Genomic DNA, 9893 nt, shown 5'->3' with positions numbered 1-9893 from the left:
CACGAAGAAAAACCGACAGAACTGAAAGGAGAAAGAGGCGATCCACAATCAAAGATTCAACACTCTCTCCATAACTGAGTGAACAACCAGACAGAAATCAGTAAGGACACAGAGGACCTGGCCGGCACTGTCAACCACACTGACCTGACTGACACCATAGAACACTCCCCCCAACGCAGCAGAATACACGTTCTTCTCACGTGCACAGGGGACATCTGCCAAAAGAGATCACATTCTCCACCAACCTAAGACAAGTCTCAACAAATCTCACATAATCCAAATTAGAGTTTGATCAGTGGTGGGAGGGAAGAGCAGACCCCGGAGAGCACTGAGAGCCCTGCTGCCACCCCTAGCTCCATGCTCCATCACTGCACACTTGAGTGGCGAGCCGGCCCAGTCAACATCACCACACCCCGAGCCAAGACCCTCAGCTGTCCCTGCCCCCAGTGCTGCCAACACCAAGCCCAGCACCATGGAGAGGGCGCAGGCACAAGAGGGTAAGCGTAACAAAGGTTTGGGGAACAGTAAAATGTTCAATGTACAAAATGGATATGGTTTCATCAACAGGAAGGACACCCAGGAAGATGTACACAGACCGCCACAAAGAGGAAGAACCCCAGGGAGGACATTCGCAGTGCAGGAGACGGGAGACTATGCAGTCTGACGCTGCGGAAGGAGAAAGGTGCAGAGGCAGCAAGTGTGACAGGCCCTGGGGGAGCTGCAGTGCAAGATAGTAGACATTCAGCAGATCAGGACCCTCACAGACGCTCTCCATGTCACAGGGGTCCTCCACACAACCACCAGCAGAATTAGCAGAATAGTGACAACAGGGAAAGAACAGGGACCAGAGAGTGCTCCCAAAGGCCAGGCCCCACAGCGCCGGCCCGACGTAGGCCACGGTCCCCACCTTACTACATGCAGAGACCCTATGGGTGACAACAGAATGTTCCAGCCCTCCTGTGCAGGGAGGAGTGATGAAGGGGACTGACAACCAGCGTGCAGGAGAACAAGGGAGACCAGTGAGACAGAAGCTGTATCAGGGTGTAGCCCACAATTCCACAGGGGCCCTCCTGGCCAAAGACAGCCCAGAGAGGACGGCCATGAAGATCAGGAAAGTCAAGGAGCTGAGACCTAACGTAAGCAGCCACCTCAACATCAGCACTGCCGCGCCTTCAATGACCAACACAGATGCCAAGAAAACCTTAAACCAGACGATGGCAGAGACAAGAGCAGCTGATCCACCAGCAGAGAACTCCTCCCCTCCCGAGGCTGAGCCGGGCGGGCTGAGGAAACGCACGCTCACCATCCCTCCACCATCTGCTTTAGTCATCCAACAAGAAGAAACGCACATGAAATTCCAGCAATAAGAAATGAACAAAAGATGGGAGCTGAAGACCTTAAGTGCCTGCTTTTTCCCTCTTGACCAGATAACGAACTATCTGTTCATCTATGCAGCACGGGACTTTCATTATTCTATCTAAAGATGTCTCTTTGGGCCGGCCCCGTGGCTTAGCGGTTAAGTGCACGCGCTCCGCTACTGGCGGCCCAGGTTCGGATCCTGGGTGCGCTCCGAGGCACCGCTTCTCCGGCCATGCTGAGGCCGAGTCCCACATACAGCAACTAGAAGGACGTGCCACTATGACGTACAACTATCTACTGCGGCTTTGGTGTGGAAAAAAAAAGGAGGAGGATTGGCAATAGATGTTAGCTCAGAGCCGGTCTTCCTCAGCAAAAAGAGGAGGATTAGCATGGATGTTAGCTCAGGGCTGATCTTCCTCACACACACACACAAAAAAAGATGTCTTTTTGGTTTTTGGTCATGACAAATAAGTTTTATTTTTTTTATGAAGCCTAGTTTTTCTCAATACATCTTTAAATGTTTTTAAATTGTTTCGTATCTGGTCAAGTTAAACTTTTAAAAACCTCATTTTTAATTTGTGATAAAAGTTCACAACTTGATATTTTCAAAAAACTTAACAAACTGCAAGCACCTGTTAATAAAGTTCTTAACAAAAAAATTCAAATACTACAAAATATGTTTTCTGAATGTTAGAATTAAATTAGAAATCAGTGACACAAAGATATCTGAAAAACACCCCAAGTATTTGGAAACTAATAACAAGGGAAATTAGAAAGCATTTTGACAGGAATGAAAATGAAGCCATAAAAAAATTTGTGCGATGCAGTTAAAGCAGTGCTTAGAGGGAAACACATATAAATCACTCATATCAGAAAAAGCTAGAAAGGTCTAAAATCAATGCCCTAGAAAACTCTTTCAGAAAACAGAATAGAAAGGAATGCTTCCCAACTCACTCTATGAGGCCAGCATCACCTGGTACCAAAACCAACGACAGTACAAGGAACCTACAGACCAGCATCCCTCATGAACACAGACACAGAAAGTCATTCAAAAGTTTCAAAATCAATGACCTAAGCTTTTACCTTAAGAAACTAGAAAAAGTGCAAATATCCAAATTAAGCAGGAAAGAAGGAAATAACAAAGAGCAGAAATAAACTAAACAGAAAACAGAGAGAGAAAAAAAGAGAAAAATCAGTGAAACCAAAACCTGGTTCTTTGAGCTGAACAATCACATTGATAAACCCCTAGCCAAAGTGATTCGGAGAGAGAGAAGACACACATTACCAACATCAGGAATGAAAAAGAGGATGTCACTACCGATACTAAGATATTGAAAGGGTAAAGGAATATTATGAATGACTCCATGCCAACAAATGCAACAACATAGATGAAACAGACTAATTCCTTTTCCTGCTACTGGAGCTCACTTAAGGAGAGAGAACCAAAATAAAAATGAACTAGGCAGTGAAAATGGCCACATCAGGATCCAGATGATTTTAAGCGTGGGTATTATTTTCCCATCAGGTAATTATGATCACAATACAGTTCAGAAGTCTCAAACTACTTCAAGTTCTTTCTGATTTCCTAACCCAGCACTGTAATCTCCTAGCTCGTAAGAGTGATGGTCTGGAAGCCTAGAAACTCTGTTTCTGGCTTCCTCCTTAATAAGTGAAAGACAAGGGGCTAATTCACAGCTGATAGGCTAATTCTGGTTCCAACCAAACTGCAATACTGAGCAGGAAAAAAATTACCCTTCCAGGCAGGGACAAATTCTCCAGAAGGTTCTCAACTTTGTGATGAGACTCTGATGCATAAAGTAGGATTTTAATCAAAATTTCTGCAGCTGGGATTTCCATTACAATTCATCTTGAGACACAAACCCTCTTATAACAAAGGGAAAGTACTGCAATGGCCAACATTGTCTCAGAGAAGATCAGTGTAAGTTCTTTTAGGTTAAATTCACACCAACTCCTCATCACCTCCCCTCACCTGAAGTTTCTCAATTTAGTTGGTTCAACTAAGTACTATGAACTCTTAAAATCATATTTAGGCCTTTCAACTTGAGAAGACCCTATTATACCAACAAACAATGGCTGAAGAGCTCTTCTGAAAGTATTAATCGTGGTATTTTTCTTTTTCAAGACAAAGCCTTTGCTAAAAAAAAGAACAGTTCCTAAAAATGATGACATGAACAAACTTCTAATCCTGAAGTTTCCTTTTACCTGACGTTAATAGAAGACACTTTTCCTTTACATTTGGAATACTTCACCTCTAAAAAACATTTTTCTGAGCAGCTTGATTTCATGCTGTGCAATGACCAATAAGAGAAGCCTCAAAACCAACTTGTACAAAAGGAGAATGCAGAGGTTAGTGTGAGTTATACAGTTATACACTTTTTATAAAGTTTGGAAGCTACCACAGTGGTCAGGAGGGGTCACTGAGGCTGAGATGATTAGCCATCAGCCTCAGCTACCTGTGAACAAGTGAACCTTGACTTGGACCATCTAAGTCCTGTCCCAGGGACATTCTGGCCTCTCTCCACACAAGGCCGTCTTTGGGGCAGGACTTGTTTTAGAAGCGCACAGTGATAGAGGCATTGGTTGGGTTCCATTGATGTGTAAACTATTAATGTATTAATTCAACAATTACCAAGTGGATACCTATAGGCCGGGGATATAAAAATGAACAGATTAAAGGCAGAAGCCCACCCTGCTGTGGGGAAACAGGCATTCTCATATATTGCTGGCGGAAGGGAATCTGACAACATCTACAGACTCACAGCCATCCACTTCCGGCATCCTCTACACACCTACACCAGCAAGAAACGGCACAGGCACAGATCACTCATTGCAGCTTGATGTGTAAAGACTGGAAAACATCCCAGTCTCCAGGGATACGGAACAGGCTGAGCAACCTACAGCCACACTCTGGATCACTGTGCGGGGTAAAGGACAATGCAGATCCTTGTATGCTGAGACGGAGGGAGCTGGAGTTTTTTGTACAATGGAAAAACAGGTGCAAGAGTGTGTACTGTTTGCTACCTTTGGGCAAGAAAGAGGGGATATAAGCACATCTATTCCTGTTTGCTTGGTTTTGCTTTAAAAAAATTATAAGTATAAACAACCAGAAAAGAAAAACCTATCTAGTGGAGGAAGCAAGATTTTTCCGCATATACCCTTTCCTATCATTCTTCTCTCAAGACCTTGTAATATTGCCTATTTTTTAGAGTGCCCTCGTGAGCTCACAGCACAGCAAAGACACACAGGAGAGAGTTCAAGTGCAACACCTGGTGTTGCTTCGGGAAGGAAGAGTCTGGAAGGGTGACCGCACCCGCGACGTGTGCCCAGCGCCCACCCCTGACCCACAAGCTGTGGACAGGGCCGTTGGTAGTGCCTGGGTCCAGCCGCTGTCCAGTCAGGGACAAGGCCCTTGCGCCCCGCCCCGTCACCCGGGCCCGTCCTCCACACCCCGCCGCCCCCCGAGCCGCCTCCGTCCCTCTGCCCCCCGAACCACGGCGACCATCGCACCCCGCGCCCGCACCTGCTCTCAGTCCACCGCCACGCGCCATGCGCGACTGCCATTGGCTCTGACGACGTCGGGGGGGCGGTGGGCCCCCGGCCGGGATCCAATCGCGATTGGCCATTTTCTTGACCGGCAAAATTGCTCTCTTGATTGGTCTTCACTTTGGGCGGGAAGTGATGGCGGCGGCAGAGCAGCGGCTGACGGTCTGGTGCGGCGTCGGCGGGAAGCTGCGCGGCTGACGGCCTGAGCGACTGTGGAGGGGCGGCCGCGGGGCAGGAGGGAGCCCCTGATGAGCGGGGAGGCCACGCTGCCATAGCTCTCACCGCCTGAGCCCCACGTGTCCGTCTGTGAAGTGCGGTCTCACCACCAGCCGCGCAGGGTGTGGAAGGGACAGGGCTGGTCCCTGTGAAAGGCCTTGCCGACGTCAGCTGAGCAAACGCCTGTGCGGGCTGTTCCGTCAGCGGCCTCGTACTGGCGCTGAGGTCAGTGTCCTGGGCTGGGGAGAAGCTTTGTAACCGCAGGACCTCAGGGGCCGGTCAACTGCCCCATCTGTTATCAACGAGTGATTAAGAATTGTCCTCCAGAAAAACTGCAACGTCACCTAGGCAGAGGAGGCATACAGGAAGAGATCGTGACCTGAAACAACCTCGGAACTAAAGATCCTCCTCCCCAGGAACCCAAGGACCGGACACGACCGGAACTGGAATGTCGGACTCCAATCAGGAGTGAGGGGTCCCTCATTCAGGAAGATCCGACGTTAAAATTCCTTCCCCTCCTCATCATAAATGTTTGGAAACCTGTCATAAATGTTTAAAACCTCACCATAAATTTTTGAAGCCCACCAATCAAAACCTGTCCCACCAGTGTTTCCCATGTCAGCTTGTTCTCTCTAACCTCTTAAATAACCCCAAATCCTGAACCAGAGAGACAGATCTGAGGGCACATGCCCTGTCTCCCTGCAGATCTATCTCACAGAATAAAAGCTGATTTCTCCCCGCAAAGGCTGATGCCGTAATTAATTAGCTTGTTCATGTGCATCGGGCAGAGAACCCCAATTCTGTGCAGTAACAGTTTTAAGCCCTGGGTCTGTCAGGGGCAGATGTGCAACGCGACTCCTGCAAGAGCACGTGGTGCGGACCACGTGATGGGTCCCCAGAAGAAAGTGGCTGAGAAGCTCGAGAAGGGGCGGGGGTGGAGGTGGTGGGGGTGGGGGTGGTGGGTACTTTCACCTCCCTAGAGACTTAGGACTTGTGAGCAGGTCTTAAAGTATCGCGAAGTTTCCAAGCAGCAGAGACGGAAGGGTGGAGAGGGCAGGGTGGGCTCAGTGGAGTTGTGAGATTTAGCCGGACACGAGGACGGTGGTGAAGAGGGTGACACTGGTGGCTCTGGGCTGGGCTGGTGTGACCACAGCTAGACCAAGGAGTTTGGCTTTCCTGAGTGGGCAGAAGCCAGCTGGCAACAGATGCAGGTTGGACTGGACGTCTAGGGGGAGCATATGGCAGCAGGGGGAGGATGAGGGCAGGAGACCCCAGAAGTGGTCATTGCAGGAGGACAAAGAATTACCGCCCACACACGCCCTGGTGAAAGGACACACAGAATTTCCAAGGTTCCTGGAAGGGTGACTGCTGCCCTCAGTTTACCCCCCCCAAAATACCCCCCACCCCATTCCTGTGGCTGGTCCATGGGAGAGTCTGTGTTGACCCTACAGAGGAATAGAGCCCCTTCTCCTGTCTCTTCTAAGCACAACCTGAATGAGCTGGAATTCTCATAGAGAAGGCAGCACTAAAAAGGAGTTAAATATAGAGAATATAAGTACATAACTATAAATTATATATAATAATTTACAAATATAAATTATGTATTTGTATAGTAATAAATATAAAGTAAAAATTAAAAAAACATAGATACAAAGTGTAGATTTCTTACCCTGCCTACCACGGCTAGGCCAATGGAGGCACGGGGTAATGTTCTCAGTGGCAGGTCAAGTGGGCTGGGTTTGAGCAGCACCCCATCCCCCATGAATTCAGTGGGACCAACTCTTCAGCTACCTACTCCTCCCTTGCTCTGGCAGATTTCAGAGAGTGTGGTCTGGGGGTTAGAAGGGTCGGGCAGCTAGCTGCGGCTTCCAGGGAGTGGTGTTTGGAGAACCAGATATGGGACTCCTCCCAGGCAGACCCAACACAGTGGGGACAAGGAACCAGAGTCAGTCTCGGGCAGAGAGGCTACAGGAATTGGGGGAGGGTGCACCTCTGGTGAGGGCTGGAGCAGGTGGGGACAGACGTGACTGCCATTGCCAGGGCTGGAGGACAAAAGGAAGGAAGGGCTGGGAAACCAGTTCATGGTGAGGTGTAATGAGGATAATTGTGGAGAGGTAATGTGGGGAACATGCTGGTGGGCTTTGAATGGTAGAGTTTGGGCTAAATTAGGCAGACTGGGGGAGGGACAGCATGGGGACAGAGAGGACCAAGGCTGCAGGAGACAGAAAAAAGTGGAGGAAAAGATAGCAATGAGGACTGACTTGGGAGAAAGGTAAGATTCCTTTTGCCCCATCACCCCCCCCCCCAAAAAAGCTCGCAGAAACTGGGGAGGGCCTAGACTACCTGGAATGAATGAACACTCTCATTTGGATACTAACAGAAAGGGAAACTGCAGGAGGAGGAAGGCCATAGGGACTTCTGGGTCACATGTGGTGTGTAGATTCAGTGATTAAGAGGAGTGGGTGGGAGTAATGCCTTGTCCTTGTTAACCTAAAAATAAGAACCAAAATGAGAGACAGAGAGGCATTTATTTGGAGATCAGAGAATTGCAATTCGGGGAGCACAGATTCAGGTAGAAACCCAAATAGTGTCCTGCTAGGGAGTAAAAGTCAGGGGCTTTTGAAGATGCAGAAGGGAGGTTTGCATTACAAAGAATGTTAATTCAGTTGGGGGCAGAAAACTACTCTTGGCTAAAAATAATCAATTGCTGAGGCCAGCTAGAGGGAGGCAACAGTCCCTCACTGTGAGGAGCTGCAGGTTTCTTGCAGCGTTACTCAGTTCAGAAGTTCATGTTCTGCCTGATGAGGACGTGCATGAGACCCATTTCCTTCATGGCTTCCCAGCTCCATTTTAAAGCCCTTAGACACAAGTGACTCTGTTTTGTTTCACATTTCACAGCCTCAGTCAGGTAATGCACAAGGGGCCAGCTCGGGGAAACACTGGTCTCCTGACTTCTTACTCTGTCCCTCTGTTCACCAGGCTGCATCTCTGTCGGGCACTCAGCCCTTCCTGCCCCTGGAGTTCTCTCTTGGAAACAGTTTGGTGCTTTATCTTTTATTTAGATAAAAACTTTATTCACATATCACAATACTCACCAACTTAAAATGTACACTTCAGTGGGTTGTAGTCTATCCACAGAATTGTGCAACCATCACCACTATCTAATTTCAGAACATTTTCATCACCCCAAAAAGAAACGCTGTACCCATTAGCAGTCACGTCTCATTCCCCACTCCCCCATCCCCTGGAAACCACTAATCTACTCTCTGTCTCTATGGATTTGCTTATTCTGAACATTTCATATCAATGAAATCATACAATATGTGGTCTTTTGTAAATGGCTCCTTTCAGTTAGTCTTATGGTCTCAGGATTCATATATGTTGTATCACCACTTCGTTCTTATGGACAAATAATATTCCATTGTATGGATATTTCACATTTTATTTATCCATTTTGAGTGGAGGGGCATTTCGATTGCTTTGACTTTGGGGCTATTACCACTGATGCTGCTATGAAAATTCACATACAAGTTTTTGTGTGGACACATGTTTTCATGTCTTGGGTGTATACCTAGGGGCAGAATGACTGAATCATACAGTAACTTCATGTTTGGCATTTTAAGGGACTACCCAATGGTTTTCCAAGACAGCTGCACCATCTTACATTCGCACCAGCAGTGTATGCGAGTTCCAATCACTCCACATCATCTCCAATACTCGTTCTTCTCTGACTTTTTGACTGTAGCCATCCTAGGGGGTGTATTGCACTGTGGTTTTGATTTGAATTTCCCTAGTGACTAGTGATATCAAGAATCTTTCCAGGCCGGCCCAGTGGCATAACGGTTAAGGGCACATGCTCCGCTGTGGCAGCTCGGGTTTGGATCCTGGGTGCGCACTGATGCACTACTTGTCAAGCCATGCTGTGGCAGCGTCCCATAGAAAGTGGAGGAAGATGGGCAGGGATGGTAGCCCAGGACCAATCTTCCTCAGCAAAAAGAGAAAGTTTGGTGACAGATGTTAGCTCAAGGCTAATCTTCCTCACACACACAAAAAAGACTCTTTCCATGTGCTTATTGGACATTTGTATGTCTTCTTTGGAGAAATGTCTATTCAGATCCTTCATCCATTTTTATTTATTTTTTATTTTTGATAAGGAAGATACGTCCTGAGCTAACGTCTATTGTCAATCTTCCTCTTTTTGCTTGAGGTAGATTGTCCCTGAGCTAACATCTGTGCCAATATTACTCTATTTTTCATGGGGGACACTGCCACAGAATGGCTTAACAAGTGGTGTGTAGGTCCACGCCCAGGATCCAAACCCCCAAGCCCTGGGTCTCTGAAGCGGAGCACACGAACTTAACCACTACACCACGGGGCCAACCCCCTTTGTCCATTTTTAAATTGGGCTATTTGTCTTTTTATTGTTTGTTGTAAGTGTTCTTTATATATTCTGGATACAATCCCCTTATCAGATATATCATTTGCAAGTATTTTTTCCCATTCTGTGAATTATTCTGTTTTCACTTTTGTGATGATATCCTTTGAAGCACACAAATTTTTAATTTTGAGGAATCCAATTTGTCTGTATTTTTCTTAGTTTGCTTGAAACTTTGGTGCCATATTTAAGGAAACCATTGAGGGGAGGGCAAAATGGGCAAAGGGGTCAATTTTATGGTGATGGATGGAAACTACACTTTGGTGGTGAGCACGCTGTAGTATACACAGATGATGAATTCTAAACCTATGCAATGTTA

The 9893-nt window shown here is 47.2% G+C and overlaps 1 pseudogene; it reads left to right on the top strand.

Annotated features, from left to right (window-relative positions):
* The first annotated feature begins 472 nt into the window (after positions 1-472).
* LOC131398598 (Y-box-binding protein 1-like) lies at positions 473-1176 on the top strand (annotated as a pseudogene).
* The last annotated feature ends 8717 nt before the right edge of the window (positions 1177-9893 follow it).

This window comes from Diceros bicornis, chromosome 35, assembly GCF_020826845.1.
Source record: "Diceros bicornis minor isolate mBicDic1 chromosome 35, mDicBic1.mat.cur, whole genome shotgun sequence".
In the NCBI taxonomy this organism is placed as follows: Eukaryota; Metazoa; Chordata; class Mammalia; order Perissodactyla; family Rhinocerotidae; genus Diceros; species Diceros bicornis.
Note: the sequence above shows the minus strand (reverse complement) of the source record. Positions and strands in the feature narration are given on the sequence as shown.